Genomic DNA, 21,322 nt, shown 5'->3' on the forward strand with positions numbered 1-21,322 from the left:
TTTTTTGAGTTTATGTCAGAGATAGTCCCTGTTCTCCTTTATTAGGGAACCCACTTGGATATTTAGCTGCCATCGGCTCCATCTGAGCAGGGGTTCTAGGTTATCTTCCTGCAAGATCCTTGGTTGGACTGTCAGTCTCAAAAAAGATCCCTGGTTACAGATTTCTTGTTCCTTCCAGTAATGAACTGTGTTTGTATTTTGATGGGAATTGCATTGAATCTATAGATGGCTTTTGGTACGATGGCCTTTTTAATTAAGTTAATCTTGCCAAGTCATGAGCTTGGGAGATCTTTCCAACTTCTTATATCAATTTCTTTTTTCAGAGGCTTGAAATTTTTTGTTTTGTTTTTCTTGTTTTGTTTTGTTTTTTTCATACTGGTCTTTCAATTGCTTGGTTAGAGTCACATCAAGGTAGTATATGTAATTTGTGGTTATTGAAAATGGTGTTCCCCACTTTTTTTTTCCAACTGATTTAGAGTATCTGGTTTTATGTTGAGGTCCTTGATCCACTTTGACTTTAGTTTTGTACAGGGTGATAAATATGGATCTATTTTCATTTTTCTGCATGTAGACATCCAGTTGGTCTAGCACCATTTGTTGAAGATGCTGTCTTTTTTCCATTGAATGGATTTGGCTTCTTTGTCAAAAATCGAGTATTCATAGGTATGTGGGTTTATTTCTTGGTCTTCTATGTGGTTCCATTGATCCTTCTTTCTGTTTCTATGCCAATACCATGCAGTTGTTGCCCTGTAGTACAGCTTGAGATCAAGCATAGAGATACTTCCAGATGATCTGTTGTTGTACGGGATCGTTTTGGAGATTCTGGGTTTTTTGTTTCTCCATATGAAGCTGAGAATCTTTTTTTCAACGTTTGTAAAGAATTGAGTTGGTATTTTGATGGGAATTGCGTTGAATCTGTAGATTGCTTTTGGCAGTATGGCCATTTTCACAATGTTAATCCTACCAATCCATGAGCACGGGAGATCTTTCCATCTTCTGATATCTTCTTCGATTTCTTTCTTCAGAGACTTGAAGTTTTTCTCAAACAGGTCTTTCAATTGCTTGGTTAGAGTCACACCAAGGTACTTTATGTTATTAGTGGCTATTGTGAAGGGTGTTGTTTTCCTAATTTCTTTCTCAGCCTTTTTGTCTTTGGTATACAGGAGGGCTTCTGAGTTTTTTGAGTTGATTTTGTATCCTGCCACTTTGCTGAAGGTGTTTATCAGCTGAAGGAGTTCTCTGGTTGAATTTTTGGGGTCGCTCATGTATACTATCATATCATCTGCAAATAGTGACACTTTGACCTCTTCTTTTCTGATTTGTATCCCCTTGATCTCCTTTAGTTGTCTTATGGCTCTGGCTAGGACTTCAAGTACTATGTTGAAGAGATATGGAGACAATGGGCAGCCTTGTCTTGTCCCTGATTTCAGTGGGATTGATTTAAGTTTCTCTTTCTGAAGGCACTTAGTGCTATGAAATTTCCTCTTAGCACTGCTTTCATTGTGTCCCATTATTTTGGGAAAGTTGTGCCTTCATTTTTATTTAATTTTATGAAGTCTAATTTCTTTTTTTTCTTCCCTGATCCAGCTGTCATTGAGTAGAGATTCATTTAGTTTTCATACATGTGTAGAGTTTTTGTTTTGTTGTTGTGGTTTAGTTTTAGACCTTGGGGTCTGATAGGATACAAGTTAAAATTTCAATCTTCTTGTATCTCCTGAGACTTGATTTGTGTGTGGCTATATGGTCAACTTTGGAGAATGTTCCATGGGGTGCTGAGAAGAAGTTATACTCTTTTAAGTTTTGGTGAAAAGTTCTGTAGACATCTATTAGGTTCTTTTGCTTTAGGTCCTCTGTAATTATCATTATTCCCCTATTTAGCTTCTGTCTAAATTATTTATCTGTTGGTGAGATTGGAGTGTTGAAGTCTCCCACTATTAAGGGGATGAGATTGATGTGTGGTTTCAGCTTTTAAAATGTTTCATTTATGAATGCAGCTGCTTTTGTATTTGTGGAATAGATGTTCAGGATTATGATGTATTCGTGGTGGATTTTTCTTTGATGAGAATGAAGTGTCCCTTCCCCCCCCCTTTTTTTATTAATTTTGTTTGAAAGTCCATTTTGGGGGAGTGACAAATGGCAGTGCCAGGAAGACACTGCATCTGAGGAACAGGACAGCATTTTTGGTCCAGCATCCAAGAGACTTAACTCTGGGCCCTAAAACAATGGTGATAGTGTTTCCCAGGTGAGAGGAAACTCCACGGTGTGGGAATCAGTCAGGTCCACTCTCAGGTCACCCAGCCAGAATCCTAAAGAGATCCAGGGTCACTCAGGTGCCTGACCAGAGCCACACACCTGCCTGTCCTGATCACTGTCCCAGGCTTAACAGTGGGCACAAAGTCACCAGAAACTGGGAGTCCCAGTTCCGAGAAAAACCCACAGGAAAGGAAGGAGATGGGACAGACTTCAGGTTACCCAATGTTTCCCAGGAAAAGGTCCATCAGAATGGCAGGCTCACTCCAACAGCACTGAACTGGGCTCCAGCCTCAAGCACAGAGGCTTGCTGTGTACCCAACTCTCCATCACAGACAGAACTGTATGTCCCAGGTCATCAGAAACTGAGTATTCCTGTAGGCAGAAAACCCCACAGGAAAGAAAGCAAAAGGGTACTGACTCAAGGTCATCCAAAATATCCCAGGAAAAGTTGCCGCAGACCTGCAGGCCCATGATGCCAGCCCAGAGACCTGCTGTGCACCAACTATCCATCACAGACAGAACTGTGAACCCCAGGGAACCAGAAACTGGGAGTCCCTGTCAGGAGAAAACCCCACAGGGAGGGAGACAGCTTAGAGCACTCAGCCGACCACCACCCCCCAGCACACTCAGGAAAGTTCCTGGGAAAAGGTCTCAGGTTCTTGCGCAGTGACCAGCTTGGAGCCACCACCTGCCAGCTCTTGCTTGCTTTACGTGCCAGCCCAAACACCACAGACTGGGCCTTCTTGTTGGGGGAAAATCCCAAGGTGATGGAAACACCTAGCCCTACCTCAGGACACCTCGATCTGGAAAAGTTTCTGGCTATCCACAGGCTCCTGGTTCTAGCCTCCAGCTGCTCGCATGAAAGCCGAGCTCACCTGCTCCTGACTACCACTTGGGTACTGGGGCACAGAGCCCCAAACTCAGACCTACAGAAGCCTGGGATCACTGAGATCAACCCCCAGATACTACACCAAGGGGAAAACAGTTATCCCTAATTAAACTGACAAAACCATGGGGCACCCAGATTACAGCAGCACCTCACTAAATTTACAAAAAGAAACGCAGAAGCAGGGCAGCTGTCTCTAGGAAATCTCCAGGTGAGAGGAGAGCCCTCTTCACTAAAAAGGACCACAGTTACCACTCAGGTCTGTACACCTGAGGTGATCTGTGGCAATTCCTATAAAAAATGGCCATTCAGTGTCCATACCCAAAAAGCTGAGGACACTTCCTTCAGGAAAAATCATTTTGCAGCCAAGGGGATTCTCTCCACCACAAGATTTCAGGAACCACCAGAAACTAACACCCAACATCTAAGATAGCCCACTGGGTAGAGGCCAGCAAAGAAGCCCAATCAACAACAGACAGAGCAATATGGCATCTCCAGAACCCAGTCATCCAGGGGCAAGCAGCCCTGGACACCCCAGCATATTTGAAATTCAAGAAGATGACCTAACATCTATGCTTATGAAAAGAATAATAGAGGAAACAAATAAAATGCATAAAGAACTACAGGAAGATAAACTCAAACAGATTATGACCATTTGTAAAGAAATACAGGAATATAAAGACAAACAGATTATGGCCATCAATAAAGAAATACAGAAGTTGCAGCCAGACAGTTTGTGGCCTTCAGAAAGGAAATACTTAAATCACTGAAAGAAATAAAAGAAACAGAAGATTGTTTAAACAAACAGCTGAAGGAATTGAAGGCAAATACAGTTAGACAGGTGAAGTAAATCAACAAAAGGGCTCAAGATCTGAAGATAGAATTGGAAAAATTAAAGAAAATACAAATGGAAGAAATTGTGGAGAGAAAGAACTTAGGGAAGTAAACAGGAACTACAGAGGTAAGCATAACCAATAGACTACAAGAGATAGAAGAAAGAATCTCAGGTGTGGAAGATACAATGGAAGAAATGTATCTGTCAAAGAAAATGTTAAATCTAATCTTTGACCTCCCCACCTCCCAAGGGAGGAGCAGTACTGTTAGGCCACAGAGGAGGACTTTGCAGCCAGTCCTGAAAATACCTGACAAAAGGGAGTCATATGAAGGGAGGAGGTCCTCCCCTATCAGTGGACTTGGAAAGAGGCAGGGAGGAGATGAAGGAGGGAGGGTGGGATTGGGGAGGGAATGAGAGATACAGCTGGGATACAGAATTAAGAAAATGTAACTAATGAGAAAAATAAAATTGAAAAAAAATATCCTCTACAATAAAAGATCTTCTGGAGGTATCTTCATCCTGATCTCAAGATGTACTATAGAGCAAGAGTAATAAAAACTGCATATTACTGGCATAGAAATAGAATTGAGGATAAATGGAACCAAATAAAAGACCCAGAAATAAACCCACACATTTATGTACACCTGATTTTTGACAAAGATGCCAAAACCATACAATGGAAAAATGATAGCATCAACAAATGGTGCTGGTATAACTGCATGCCTACATGTAGGAAAATGGAAATAGATCCATACTTATCACTCTGCACAAAGGTAAATTCCAATTGGATCAAAGACCTCAACATAAAGCCAGACAAATTAAATTGGCTAGAAGAAAAAGTGGGGAAGTGGGGAAGAGCCTTGATCTCATTGGCACAGGAGACAACTTCCTGAACAGAACACCAAGAGCACAGGCTCTAAGAGCAGCAATCAGTAAATGGGATCTCATTAAACTGAAAAGCTTCTGTAATGCAAAGGACACCGTCATCAAAACAAAACGACTGCCTACAGATTGGGAAAGAATCTTCACCCACCCTCTCTCTGACAGAGGGCTAATATCCAGTACATATAAAGAACTAAAGAAGTTGAAAAGCAACAAATCAAGTAATCCAAATTAAAAAAAAAAATGAGGTACAGAGCTAAACAGAGAATTTTTGGTAGAGGAATATTGAATGGCAAAGAAACACACACACACACACACACACACACAATGCTCAACATCATCAGTCATTGGGGAATGGCAAATCAAAATGACCCTGAGATTTCACCTTACACCCATCAGAATGTCCAAGATAAAAAACTCAGGTGACAACACATGCTGGAAAGGTTGTGGAGAAAGAGGAACCCTCCTCCACTGCTGGCGGGAATGTAAACTTGTACAACCACTCTGGAAATCAGTCTGGTGCTTTCTCAGACAACTAGGAATAGTGCTTCCTCAAGATCCAGCTATTTCAGTCCTAGGCATATATCCAAAAGAGGCCAAAGTACAGAATAAGCTCATTTGCTCAACCATGTTTATAGCAGCTTTATTTGTAATAGCCAGAAGCTGGAAACAACCCAGATGCCCCTCAACTGAAAAACTGATACAGAATTTGTGGTACATCTACACAATGGAATATTACACAGCAATAAAAAACAAGGAAATCATTAAATTTGCAGGTAAATGGTGGGAACTGGAAAAAGATCATCCTGAGTGCGCTATCCCAGAAGTAGAAAGAAACGCATGGTATATACTCACTCATATAGACATATAAACTTACTCAAATTGTATACCTAAAGAAACTAATCAAGAGGGAAGACTCTGGCTAAAATGCTCAATCCCCATCCCAAAAGGCAAGGAGGATGGACATCAGAAGAAGGCGAAAACATATAGGCATATGCAGAAAGTTCAGAGAGCTAACAGTTTTCTACTCTCAGAATTGGATTCCCTGTTTGGCCTTTAGAGTGAGGAGGCCCCATACCTAGAGTCATGCACTCCTCACAGCTGCCACCTGAGCCATTGAAGGTGAAGCCAAAAGTGTAGGTGGTGAATAGTTCCTCATTCTCAGACACTCTGGAGATGGCCATGGTTCTGGGGAGGTCCTGAATCCAATCTGTGCCACTTCATGGGTTGTCCCTTTTAGCCTGGGGAGCCTCAAAGTCAATGCTCTGGCTTCAGCTGCCCATCTGCTGCTCACCTGTTTGCGAGTTTAAGATCCTCTTCCCTTTCAGAAGTGGTGAACACTGGTCACCACCATCTTGGAGTCCTTCCAACTATATTTCAAAAACCAAATCATTATATTTTTCAAATTTACTTTTACAATATATATATTCCAAATAAAGGGATATTTGGGGAATAAGTTTCTCTAAAATTTGTACATATTGTATGAGAAACTTGACAAAATTTTGTATGTACTGAAACAGAAAACATTGTTAGATAACCAAAGGAAAATTTGTCTTGCCATATTCCAGGATCTCCTTCTAGAATATGGACACAAGTAGTTTAATATTCACTCAAGGTCCAATATTATCTTGGGGTGGGTTTTGGAATTAGTGAATGGAATCCCATGACTTTTATCTTTGATTTTATACATTAGGGGATATAATATTGAAAAAGAGGTAGAGACAAGAATTAATGAATATTGGTTCATTTTTATAATTGTAAAACAGGTAAAAAATTCTATAGCTAGGTGAATGAATTAAACTATTGCATGAAGGTATTCCTAATGAAGATTCCTAGTAATAGGAGATTTGGAGTCGCAACCTGGCTTCTCTTGTAACCAGGTGAGGCTTCCAGTGACAGGACTGAATTGCATTCTTTTGAATTGTTGGATGAGGGGGTCCCATGAAAATTTGCAAGCCATAGAGGAAGACAATGAAGACAGTCCTGATGAGAACTGATAGGCTAGGGTCAAATGGAAGGGGAGAAAAATCTCCCCTATCAGTAGACTGGAGAAGAGTTAGGGGAGGAGAAGAGGAAGGGGGGGGGCAGAATGGAGAGAGGACGAAGGAGAGTTCTACATCTGGGATACAAAGTGAGTAAATTTTAATAAATAAAAAAATAACAAAATAGTAAATAAAAGTAAAGAACAAAAAAATAAAGAAAAATAAAATAAAATTTCCAAACAATACAGGCTGATGCTAAGACAAAAGTTATCTCTCCACAAACTGACAACAGAGCTCCATTTCGAGGACAACAACCATAGAACTCACTAAACACTGAGAAATTGATTTGGTGTCTACATGGAGCCTCACCCCTGTACTGTAGTCTCTTTGGTGCAGGAAGGCACTTTTCAAGTTATTTAACAAGAAGGGTGGACATTAACACAGCCACAAACCTTTGACTAAAAATCTGTTCTGCCTGCAAAATATGCTAGAGCAATGTTGGCATAGATCTTATGGGAAGAGTTGAACAATATCTGATTTAACTTAAGGCTCAATCCATAAGAATGAACACATAATCTGACATTTCTTGTGTAACCAAGTACCAGAATCCAGATATCCCACAGACCTAAGATAAAAGCAAATAGTAATGGTTTAAAAAAAGAATCAATAAAAGTTTCCTAATGATATTCTGCTATGTCATAGATCAGTGCCTTTTTTTTAATCTTTCATTTTTATTAAAGAGTATTATATGCCACATGATCTATATGCATTGAAAAAAAAATTAAAAAAAAAAGGAAAAAAAAAGAAACAAGAAAGAACAAGTATTGCCAAGAATTTTAAGGAAAAAATATATAGTGGAAATGTAAAGTCTCCCAGCCATTATAGAAGATCAATGCCTTTTACAGTCATCTTCATAAAGGTTTCCTCTAGCAGCAGAAGGAACATCAAGGACAACAAAGCCTTCTGAATCAATTAAGCAAGACATATATGAGCTTAAAGAGACTGAAGCAGCAAGCACAGGGTCTAAATGGGTCTGCACCAGGTCATCTGCATATATGTGATAGCTATTAGCTTCATATTTTTAGGGGACACCTGACTGAGTAAGTGGGTGTCTGATTCTTTTGCATTCTCTTAAGATTCTTTTCCTTCAGTTGGTTTGCCATGTCCAACTTCGATATAATCATGTTTGCTTCATCTTATTATATTATATTTTGTCATGTTTGCTTAATATCACTTAGAAGCTGTTCTTTTCTAATGAGAGACAAAAACAGAGTGGATCCAAAGGGGAGAAGAGGAAGAACTGGGAGGAGTAGAAAAAGGGAAACTATAATTAGGATATATTGTATAAAATAGAAAAATTAAATATTTAGATACTATCACAAAAGTAAATAACTACACACACATATACTAAACATCATTATTAATAAACATATATATATATATATATATTAAACATCAGGAATTTTCCTGTGTTTTGCTCCTACTACCTGCACAGTGAGGCAGAACATTTAAGAAAGCAAAAGGCAATGCTGGGGCCAAGTATATAAAAGTATAGTTAACAACTTGTGAATGAGACAAATACTAAAACTGAAGAATCAGGGTTTGCTGTGTTGAAGAATGAGAATGTTATTCATATGAAACTAACAAAATCTGTAAAGGCTTTAGTAAATCCCTTAAGAATTTGTATAGTACATGGTATAAATCATGTTGACTTAATTCACATATTAAAGAGTAAAAGGTTCAACAGGTAAATAAGCCAGATTTAAATTATTATTTTTCTATTAATTCATGAGAATGTATATTTTATGAAATAATATTTAATTTTACATTGATTAAATGGTACCAAAGTTTAAAATGATAGAACAAAGGTACAGTTAAAGTGGGGGATGTAAAGTGAATACATAGATAAATTAATTAATTAAAATAAAAATGGGGACGCTTTCTAAGGAAATTGGCTTTGAATTTCTTTGGTGAAAGACAAGAAAAGTTAATAACTTACGATTGCTGTTCTCTCTATTTCAATGTAAAAAATTTAAAAGATGAATATTGTTATGTACTGAGAGTTATTGGATATGATCCAAGAGCATGGTACTTAGTGCTTATTATTACTGCTGAGCAACACTTACTTTTTTTTTCTAATTAGCTAGATAGTATTATGAAACAGCAGAGTGGACAATTATAGAAGAAAAAGAACAATTTTGACCCAGCAAAGACATATTCTAAAGCACTAAAAATAACTTCTTAAAATAAATTTATTTGGTATCTATATAGAAAAGAAACTATTTACTGCATTCCAACAAAACACTCCACAATTCAAAGGTACAATTAAGAACTTCCTCTTCTATCAAAGACTATAATTGGACATTACATTGAACTCTCAGGAAGTTACTCTTTAAAGTGGTTTCTTAAACTCTTTCCTATTTTCAAGATTTGTTTCTCATTTTTGTATTTCCAATTGTAATTGTGGTTGTGATTTTCATTTGCCCTTTAAGGTAGGAATGGCTATCCTATTATATAAATAGAAATATTCTATTATATAAATAGAAATAGCTTTGGCTATTTTATTTATAAAAGTCTCCTTAAGGCAATCCCTCATGTGGAATATTTTTGAGGACTTTATGAATAATTTCTAATATGAATCATTCATTGTAACAATTTGATTTAGCTTACTATAACACTCAAACTATGATTCAATGAATATCGACACTACATGACTAAATGATAATATAATTAATATCAATACTTAGAGAAATATAAAAATATTTCATAGTTAATTGATCAAAATTTATTGGTTTTAAATGCTTATAAATCAGAAAATTGATCCTCTAATATTAATTCCTTCTTCTTTTCCTATTTCCAAAAACAAGTATATTTCTTAGTCAATTGATTTGCTTTTTAAAATAGGAAATAATAATAAGACATGGTACAGTAAGTTTTCAACACTGGGTTAAATGGGCTTCTCAAGTTTCTGCTTAACCATTACGGACCTTAAACATAAACTATGAGACAAATAATTCCCTACTAGTCAGAATGCATTTATCATTGAGCTCAAAATGAGATGTTCATGCTGAAAATCGGAATACCACTGGAATCTTCCAGATGAGCCACTGACTTGTGGTTTGAAATAGAATTACACATATCAATTAGGATGGTTAGCTTTAAATGTCAATTTGAGAAAAACTAGACTCATCTTGGAAGAAATCCTCAATGTTGGACTGGCTATGTTGGGTAGGAATATCTTAATGTGTTAATTGTGATGAGAAAATGTCCCCTTAATAAGAGCACCACAGTTTGATGGGATGGACACTGCTGAACTGTGTAAAACCAAATAACACTTAGCCAAGTAAACAAGGTTTCATGCATTTATTCTCCTTATGTTCTTGGTGCAGATGTGATATTTAATTTCCTTCCTTGACATTCTTGAAACAATGGAATTGTAAGCCAAATACACCGTTTCTTCCCCAAAATGACTTTTTGGTATGGTATTTTATCAGAGCCACAGAAATGACACTGTAATAGAAATTTATAAGAGAAGTTGCATTGTCATTGTCCTAGACCAGACCATATTGCTTTTGGGGAGATATGTAGAAAACTTTAGAATTTCAAGCTTTGAAAATCATTAAGTACAGTTAATGGCCTGTTCCTGTGGGGCACTGGAAAATGCAGATGTTGAGAGTAACATGAGAATGGAGGTCCAGGTCATGTTTCAGAGAGAAATAAAGACTTTACAGGCATGACAATAAAGAACTGGCTTAGTTACTGTTTTATTGCTATGAAGAGACACCAAGACTAAGACAACTGATATAAAATAGTGTTTGAGGCCTTGCTCACAGTTTTAGAGAGTTTGTCTGTGATCATCATAACAGGAAAGACACAGGCATGGTGTTAGAGCAGTTGGTAAGGAAGGAAGCAAGCAGAGAGAGACAGACAGACAGACAGAGACAGAGAGGTAAAGACAGAGATAGAGAGACAAGTAGAGAGAGATACAGATTGTGCCAGGAATGGGCTTTTGAAACCTCAAAGCTCAACTTCAGAGACACACCTATAATGCATATTAAATTTCAGCAGAACTTGTGGATATAAGGGTCAGTCACATGGTACTGTTTGGAAGATATAAGTTTATAAGATTGTGGGCCATGGAGAACAAGTTAAGCTCTGCACTTTTTGGAAAACTTAAACTCCTTATTGATATATCACAAAAGGACATCTTTGAAGGTAAAGCCTCAGTTGGAATGGAGAAGCCAGAATATTAGAGAAGTCAGGACCATGGCACATGCATCAAAAAGGGCTTCCAGTACAGAATGGAGCTGGCCTGAAAGGGAAGCTGCATGTATTATGGATGACAGAGTTGGAGAGGTAGGGTGTTGAAGTGTTTTAGAGTTCAGAGGATGACATAAGTGAGTGTCAGATGTCAGACACTGATCAGATTTGAATTTAGACTATTGAATTTAGGTTTTGTTTTGATGTGATTATTTTTTTTGCACCTTGGTTCTTCTCTTTTGGAATAAGAATGCTAAATTATGTGACTTGGGTTTGTTTTGTTTTGTTTAGTTTTACAGTCAAACATTGTTAAGAGAGTTTTAACTTCTTAAGTGTTGGAATTTTTAACATGGAGCCATATATTTATGTGTCAAGTTAACAATGGGTAGAATGTCACTAATTAATTGTCAATTTTACATAACCTAAAACTACCTGGGAAGGCTTTCTCTACATTGGGTAGGACTGTAAACATGGCTATTAGAAATTGTCTTAATTGAGTTCATTGTGATTGGAAGAACCACCTTGATTGTTAGCAGCACTATGCCATAGGATGCACTGTCTATAAACTGTACAAGAGTAAAACAAAGAGTTAGATGAATAGAGATGTATGCATGCATCCAAGCAAGAACCTATACTTTAGTCTCTGCTTTCAGCAGAGGATATAGTGTTTTAAATTCCTGCCTTGACTTCCTGGAAGTGATGTAATATAACCCAGAATTATAAATTGAATAAATCATTTTTCCTTGTTCTTTTCTTTCAAGGTATTTTTAAACTTAATTCATTATTATTACAAATTTTTAAGTTTGTTTCCCTGCTGTAGCCCCTTTCCTCTTCTTCTCCCAATCTCACCATGCCTCCCTCTTTTTCCCCTATGTCCCTCCTGCAGTCCTCTGATAGGGGAGGTCCTCCTCCCCAACTACGTGACCTTAACCTATCAGGTCTCTTCAAGCCTGGCTGCATCATCTTCCTCTATGGCCTGGCAAGGCTGCACCACCCAGGGGAAGCTAATAAAAGAACCGGCCACTAAGTTCATGTCAGAGACAGCTCCTGTTCCCCTTACCAGGGAATCCAGATGGAGACTGAACTACCTATAGGATACATCTGGGCAGGGGTCTAGGTCTTCCCATGTAAGATCCTTGGTTGGAGTATCAGTATCTGGACCCACATATTTTGGCTCTTTTGGTCTCCTTGTGGAGCTCATGCCCCCTCCAGGTCTTTCTGTCTCTCCCTTCTTCCATAAAATTCTCTGCACTCTGGCCAAAGTTTGGCCATGAATCTCAGCATCTGCTTTGATAGCCTTCTGGGTAGAATCTTTCAGAGGCCCTCTGTGGAAGTCTCCTGTCCTGTTCACTATCTTCTCCTGCTTCCGATGACATGCTTACATATCACATAATGCTTATTGTAGGCATATTTATTACATTTCAGAAATTCCTGTTTACAAGTACATGAACAGGAAATATCTTTAAGCTTTGCTAAAAGAAACTTATTTTTCAGGATGCATAGACCAAGAAGGTTAGAATAAAAATGATGCTATATGTTATTCTAAGGTGAAAGGATGAGAAAAGAAACCATAGTCCTGGGCCTTTATCAATTCATAGTATATTGTTCAATGACAAATATTCGCATCTAATTTTCTTTTACTTATAAAAAATGGTTCTATTATTTTCACACGGTAGAATATGAGGTATTTATGACCTTGTCCAAAGTAAAATGATTTTTAAGTGACAACATGGAGATTTAAACTTAAATTTACCTTACCCAGTAGTGTATTTTCATGTAATAGAGATGACATAAATTGTTTTCCAAAATAATTATTTTAAGGTTTTAAGGACAATAAATGTTAAAAGGCATTTTCTAATATTAGCACTTTATATATTACCACTTGATATTTAAGCATAGTTAATGAAACCCAGTGCACTGATTCGTGTATGTCTGAAATCTAAGACACAATTCTCTGAAGAATGCTGTTAATACCAGTCATTGCAGCATACTTCAGTTCCTTCATTTTGCAGGTTCAAAATACTTTTAGACAATTTTTTTTTGTTTTTTGACTATTCTATTTAAAATAATAATAAAAAGAAGAATTTAGAACTTTAGAATCAGAACAAATATTTGATATAAGACAGTCTAACTGTAAATTGTGCTACTAAAAAACAAAACAAGTGCTAGAGAAATTAAGCAACTAATAAAAGATCAGTTTTCATATAAGAGCAATTTGGGATTTGAATACACTTGATCTCTCCCTTGTTGTATAAGAATGCATAAGGAATAGTGAGGAATAACCATGCAGCCTCAGTTTCAGCACTCTCCTGGCTTTTGTTTCATAATTATGTTCTAATGCTGTGTTTTTAAAAAATTCATGCAAGTTTATTTTTAATATACAACACTTGTAGTCACCATGTCTTTGTGTTTCACCTCCTCCTCAAACTGCTCTGCCACAGAACCGCCAAGTTCAATGGCCTTTTTCCTTAAGGTTGATCCTTTCTGTGTATGTTTGTGTGTGTGTGTGTTTGTGGCAATCTTTAGTGTCTTGTCACACCCTATATGAGAATTAAGAGATGCTACCAACATTAGAGACTGGTTCCTTAGGTTGAGGATCCGTTCTGTGTTGGCCTGGATCCCATTCACCTAGTTTTCTGTGAAGGAAAGCATTCCCCAGCATCTTCAGCATGTTTGCTAAATATAACATTCTCTCTCTCTCTCTCACTCTCTCCCTCTGTGTGTGTGTGTGATTTTAAATGATTCAGTTATTTATTTTTTACATCATGATTGCAGCTTCTCCTCCCTCCTCTCCTCCTAATCCCTCCCTCTCTGCTCCCCTCCCCGCATGAAACTCTCCTCCTCATCTCATCAGAAAAGGTGAGCCCTCCAGTGGATATCAACTAGCTTTGGCACATCATGTTGCAGTAAGATTGGGTACATCTTCTATTGAAGGTAGACAAGGCAGCCCAGTTAGTTTAAAGGGATCCAAAGGCAGGGAGTGTAATCAAAGACAGCCCTTGCTCCTGTTTTTAGAGCCTCACATGTTAACCCCGCTGTACAACTGTTAAATATGTGTAGATGGCCTAGTTCTGTCTCACTCATGCTTTCTGGTATGAAGTTTAGTCTTTGTGGGCTCCTATAGGCCCAGATGGGGTTGATTCTGTACATTTCCTTGTGGTGTCTTTGACCCATCTGGTGCACTTAATCCTTCATCTCCCTCTTCCACAGAATTCCCCTTGCTCCACTTAAACTTTGCTAGGAGTCTCTGCATCAGCTGCATCAGTTTCCATCAGTTGCTGGGTGAAGCCTCTCTGATGACAGTTATGCTAAGTGCCTGTCTTCAAGTATAGCAGAGTATCATTAGTAGTGTCAGGTGTGGGTTCCTTCTTGTAGCATCGGTTTCTGTGAATTAGAGGCCATTTAGTTTACATAGCAAGTTTCAGGATATCAAGGCAAAACAGAGACTGTTCCAAAAAACAAACAAACAAAAAACTACAAAAGAAATTAAATAAAGGACAAAAAGCCTAGGAGACAGCAGCTGAATATAACGTTCTTAATCACCATGGTGGGTGATGATTAAACAATGAAATCAAAATATCAATTTCTCTTCTCAACACTAATAGCAATGTCTTTCACCATGTCATGACGTATAGCCACAGTCAATACTTCACAATGGAGTTTAGGTAGCCTTGCCTGGTATGATGCTGCTTCCTTGTTTATTTTTAGGCAATATCAACTCTCTCAGGCTTTCCCAATCATTAGAACTCAGAAAATGAGTATTGTTTGTTATCTTCTTCAGACTGCAAGCAGAAGTGTTTCTGGCCCTACTAAACTCTGCCAGAGCATCATGAGTATCCAAAGCCTCCAATTTACTTAAAACACTGACTTAAGACAAGCTTGTGAGTGCAGCTATATTTGCAGCCTTTTCTTTGAAGTGGATCCTGTTTAAATCAATCCCAACAATAGTGCTTTCAGCTGTGAATTCATTGATTCTTGGTACGGCAGCTTCTATTCTTGCCATTGCACATTGGATGTATTGCATATAACCAGTGAATACTGGTCAAAGATTAAGTACAACAACACCCTGTGTGAGATTTCACCAAAATTTGATGATCAGTGTAAATTTTGGATTTTGCACTGAGCACGTTATACAGTTTCTGTAGTTCTGGTAACAGGGCCTTGTGCACTTCCATCACAGCAACAAATATGCATGGCTGTGCAAAAAGTGTAATTGGAGTTTTGGATTTTATTAGCATGATTGTTGGGATGTAATCACTGACTTCTTGCTACCAAGTTCACCTATGAAGATTTTAATTGTTCTATTGTTAATGACTTCATTTACATTTATATTTATCTAGGTTCATGATCCAGTCTGCCAAAGTGATAATTTAATTTACCTTAAGCTACTTTATGTGCTGAGCTTCATTATTGCACTAGCAATCTTTGGATCAAGACCATAATCATGATTTACTACAGAAGCACTTCCCTTCAACATGCCAAAAGCTTTAATGATTGAAATTGGCATCTGTTCACCTCCAATCTTAAAGTCTATTGTAAATCTCTCAGTCTTGGCACCATAATACATATAAGTTGTGACCTTCATTTCACTGATGGGATCATATTCAATATGAAAGGAATTTTGGCTTGTCATTTGAGCAGTGTTTAGGACCCGGCACACAGGAGGAGAGCCCTGGCCCTTGAGCCCACATCTGAGGCCTGCAGGCCTGCAGGAGCTATAGGAGTCTACTTGGTATGTGGTACTGAGGCATGTGATGAAATCTGAGCTAACCTCACATTCCTACATCAATTTATGATGTGTTTTTAAAATTAACTTGCCAAAGCCCAGAAAAACAGTCTATGAAAAAATATGTATGATGAGATAAGTAATAAATGAGTAGTAATAAATTAATTTTAAAGTTTAATAACCCTTAAAAGTACTATGTGGCATTGAAAAATAGTCAGTTTTATGTAGAATCACATGACAAATCACTAAGATAGGTTTAGGGAAAATTGAAAATACATGAGAAATATAGCATTTGGAAGTGTTAAAAGAAACAAAACAATAGATATTTCGAGGATACAGGTATTAAAGGATGTAACACATTATAGTTACTACCCATAGTACATAGTAGTAAATGGGAGGCTATATTGCAATAAATGTTCATGTAATAACATTTTAAATTAAAATGAAATAAGAATGAGGCATTGCACAATCTGCTCACTGAAAAGTACCTTTGAAGTTCCTGTATGAGTCCTAAAAGCTAATTAAAACCATAAAATGCTTTTTCTGTCCCTTAATATAATAAAATTATTTATTATAAGGCAATTATAAGCAATTAATGATAAATTGATAGAGAGATGATGGGAGAAATTAGCACAAAGCCTTTAGCATAGACTGGTATCACTGTTTTCAACTTTCTAATCTGTTCAGCCATGGGTCCAAGTAAAGTCCTTTCCTTCATAAATTACTTTGTTTATTCTGTTATAGAATCAAAACACAATATCAAACAAATAAGGATGTTGATTTCTTGTCTTAGAGTCCCATGGAAACCCCTAAAGAACTAAGATGATTGCAAAGGCTATTGGTTGCTGTCAAAAAGCTGATAGTGAGACCCTATTGCTGGAGACAACATCTGTATATCTCATTGAACATGTGGTAGCTGTGATGGTACCTACCTAGAGCCATCACTGCTTCTAACTAGTGCTCATCGTACTAGAAGATACTCTGCATGTTTACTGGATAAGAATGGTAAACATCAACCCACCTACAAACCCTTAAATCTACAATGGCAAACTGTGTACATGATATGCTGGTGCAACAGTGGCAAAGTGTTGTGGTAGTAAACCAACTACTATCTGAGTTGATTTACTGTCCACTTCGTAAGATGGAACACATACCTGACATTCTTCCAGTAGTCAAGAACCTGAAACTATACAGTCCATGATCCTTGGGGAAAACTAAATACTGTTGTTTTCTACTAAGGAAGCACAGCAATATAATGACTGACCAACATTCTACTATACCTATAGATCAGTGTCTCGGTTAGCTAGCATCAGAGAAGTTTCCTCCTGCACAAGATGGTTATTAATACAGGGACCCACAAGTGGAAAACTTGTGCAGAAACTTAGACACCTTGGAACATTAAGTTCTAAATGAGATGTCCTCATAAAATCCCTCCATTCAGGGTTCAGGGAGCCATGTGGAAGAGGAGATTGAAAGATGGTAAAAGCCAGTGGGGATATGTGTTGTTTTAAAGAAAGAAATCCCAACCATGCAATTTTATCAATAAAGACTCGAGAGCCACATATTGGGGTGAAAACCTACTAGCTCAGAGAGGTAGAAAAAGTACCCAGCTGTCTTCCTACTCAATTGATGTTTCAGAAGGAACAAGCCTTTCTATTCAGTTCATTTTCCAGAAGAAAAAACAAAAAAGCAAAAAGTCTTCTCCCACTGTCTAAAATACCCTTCAACTCAATGCCCCTCCTTACTGTTTACTCAATCTCCTCTGACTTCTTGCTCCAACTCTCAACCTAGGGTTAACTTTATTTAACACTGTGTACATAAAGTTCTTGGATTAAAGATGTGTGCTAGGGCTGAGCCACATCATGAACAACAATTTACAATAAACAGAATTTTTTTGGATTAAAGGTATGTGTTAGGGCTGAGCCACACCAAATAAGAAACAGGTTTTTACAGTTCACAATCTTGGAGTTCACAATGGGATCAAATATCCTGCAACATATAAACAATACCAAGGAATCAGTGTCTTACAGATACAGAAGTGACTTGCATATGAACTCATAGAGGCTGTCTCAGAATGCACAGAGCCTGTGTAGTTCTAAGCTAGATGGGGTTTCAACACTGAGAAGGAGCGTAGATGTAGGCTCTTACATGGTGAGGTTATTACCCCTAACCAAGATGCTATCTCTAAGTGTCAACCACTCTCAAAGGAAAAGTTACTTTTCTGCAATAGCGTCTCACTAGGTATGCAAACCACAATTAAGAGCAGACCCCATGGCCAGTTGGAGATGGCCAAAACAAAGTCAGTGGTACTTTTGGAATTTTTCTTTGTTTCTTAATGCTTTATTTAGGTGTTTAAAAACTTTATCCATCTTTTAATTTAAAATTATGGTTTCTGATTTTGTGATTTTTATGTTTTATTTTTGTGTATGTGTGTACATGTTTGTTTGGTTTTTATTTACATATTTCTCTTCTAAAGAGCAAGAGAGAAATAAGGAATAGAATTGGATGGGTTTGTAGGTGGGAATTATCTGGAAGGAGATGATAGAAGGGAAACTGTGATTAGAATATGTTATATAAAAATGTATCAAACTGAGCAGCCAATGGGCTTCCTCTGAGCAGGGGATATAGGTCCTCTTCATTCCTGGTCCTTGGTTGGAGCATCAGTCTTTGTATTGCCCCCTGGGCCCAGGTTTATGTGCTCTATTGGTCTCCTTGAGAAGTTCTTGTCCCCTCTAGGTCTTTCTATCTCCCTCTTCTTCCATAAGGTTTCCTGCACTGTGCCCAAAGTTTGGCTATGAGTCTCAGTATCACCTTCAACACCCTGATGGGTACAGTCTTTCAGAGGCCCTCTGTGGAAGGCTCCTGTCCTGTTCCGTGTCTTCTCCTACTTCTGATGTCTATCCTGTTTGCCTTTTTGAGTGAGGTTCCAGACTCTTCCCTTGTAGTTTACCTTCTTTAGGACTATAGAGGAAGTCCATAGGCTATGCAGTTTCCAATTGGCTTCCCTAGTAAGGGGTACAGAAGCTGTCTGTGACACAGAACTCAGTGAACAGTTCTTTGAGCACCTCTCTCTAAGGGTGCAGCCTTGCCACACCACAGAAGATGATGCAGCCAGCCCTGATGAGACCTAGGGTCAGATGGAAGGGGAGGAGGTCTTCGTTATCAGTGGACTAAGGGAGGGGTATAGGGGGAAAGAGGGAAGGTTGGTGGGACTGGGAGGAAAAGAGGGAGAGGGCTACAACCAGGATACAAAGCGAATAAATTATAGTAAATAAATTAACTAATTTAAAGATTTGTTAAAAGAACACAAATGGGTACATCCTCTTTATGGTAAACCTTGTGTACATCCTTTTATGCATAGGAAGAATCAAAACATTTTTTTAATATCTAATGGCATAGCCTGTAACAATGGAATTACCTATCAATAAGTAAAGCATAGAAATTGCCAACTCCATAGCCCAAAGATGCAGAAAGACATCGTTTAACAAATTCAAGAACTACGTCTATCATGAATATCTTCTAACTTTAATATGTGGCTAATAAAAATTTTACTCAGTTCTTTCATTATTACAATATTCTTTCCTTTACATTTAAAAATGAAAAATAGGTGTAGTTGAGTTTTTTGCATTTTATTAAAATATGCTTAATTTCTCTTATACAAGGAAATGAAAACTGCAATGCTCTCTATGAAAAACTCTCACAAAAATAAGTTTCTGTAGCTGATATATATGTATACTCATAGGTGTATGTACATAGTTATGGGCATATATAATTATATATTTATTTATTTGTGATATTATGCATACATAAATTCATTTAACTTATTTTCTATTTCAGTGAACATCCTGTGTGAGGAAAACCTTTACTATGTGTTTGGTTCTATGTAGGCTTTGATTTTTTTAAACCTACTTTATTGGGGGTTCCTAAATGCCTCTACCTCCCTTCAAATCCTCTACCCTAAGAGAGGAAAAAAAAAGTTAGTAGGGACAAGGGAATAGAACTCTTTACACTCAGTTCACTGGGGTAATTCTACTCTTCGTTGGCAGGGTACCAGAAGTTCAGACAACCAGCAACCAGCAACCAGCAACCAGCAACCAGCAACCAGCAACCAGCAACCAGCAACCAGCAACCAGCAACCAGCAACCACAAAGCAGAAAGCAGAAAGCAGAAAGCAGAAAGCAGAAACCAGCAGCAGCCTACTCAAAGGACTCTCCAGAGCATTTCTCTCTAGAAACTTCTCTAAGTTTCCTCTTTCTCTCTCCCTCTGAGCTCCTAATTATACCATCTCAGAGTCTGCACAAGGATGTTTTCCAGCTGGCAAATCCTACCTGCCCTATATGAGGCAATTTTCAATTGACAAAGATCACAAGGCTGTTATTAGCTGTGGATAAAGTAAGAGTGTTCCTACATCCTACACTTAGGATTACAATAAAAACTTATTTATATAACATAACTGATATTTTTAAAAACCAAAACTTCCACTACCGTTCTATTATTTTATACTTGTTGGAGCATGACAAGTTTGTTCCATATGATTTATCTGTTCTGAACACATGCTTACATATTGATAACAGATTAATGTGATTGTCAAATAACAAATGTAACTATTTGAATATTATATTAACAATTATTATTTGGATGTTTTTTAATGTATTAACTTTAAAATCATATTTTTTGGTTCTTATCACTGATGAATAAATATATTTAGAAATATTTATAAACTTATGCCTTTCAAGTAAAATGGAATAATCAGAGAAATTACAGATTGATAGTAATGAAGAATGAAGATTATTAAACTTAAAAAAAAGCATTTTGTAAATTAAAGGCAAGGCACAAACTAGAACAAATATTCAAACATATCATCATAAAATCTCATATTGCACCTATTTATTATATTTATACATATAAAAATTAAAGAAAACAAGAATTAGGTTTCTGTTATGGGCAATTGTTATGGACAATTGCCAAATCTATTTAAAAATAAGAGTGAAATCCTACATTGAACATAATCTTAATTTAAATATATAATATAATAAATATAAATAAATATATATTATATTTAAAAATATTATAAAAATAATATTATATATTATTTTTATTACCCACATATTAAAGAATATATATAAATATAAATTCTTTGAATACCCAGGTAATTGCTTGTTTGCCTTTTGGTTTTTAGACTGCATATTTTCCCCATTGGCTGAAGTCTAATCTGACAATCTTTTTCAATTGGCTAATTTGAATATTCTTAAAGGCATTTGCAAATGACTTCAATTTCATAAATTTACTCTCTTGAAAATCTGCTTTCTATTTATTGTCTAGTTTCTACTTCATGTTTGAACATGCGAATGTCACTGCTTCTCTACTTGTTTGTATAGCATCACAATTTAAACCTATCCATATACAATTGGTATGGCAGTTCAACTGGCCCAACTCAGAATATAAAATGTACCACCTGCTTCCATAAAATACATTCAAGATTTCCCACCCATCTTTCA

At 37.1% G+C, this 21,322-nt stretch overlaps 1 pseudogene; it reads right to left on the bottom strand.

Moving 5' to 3' along the window:
- Positions 1-14,759: 14,759 nt before the first annotated feature.
- LOC110543511 (fumarate hydratase, mitochondrial-like) lies at positions 14,760-15,731 on the bottom strand (annotated as a pseudogene).
- Between the last annotated feature and the right edge of the window lie 5,591 nt (positions 15,732-21,322).

Source organism: Meriones unguiculatus, assembly GCF_030254825.1.
Source record: "Meriones unguiculatus strain TT.TT164.6M chromosome X unlocalized genomic scaffold, Bangor_MerUng_6.1 ChrX_unordered_Scaffold_30, whole genome shotgun sequence".
NCBI lineage: Eukaryota > Metazoa > Chordata > Mammalia > Rodentia > Muridae > Meriones > Meriones unguiculatus.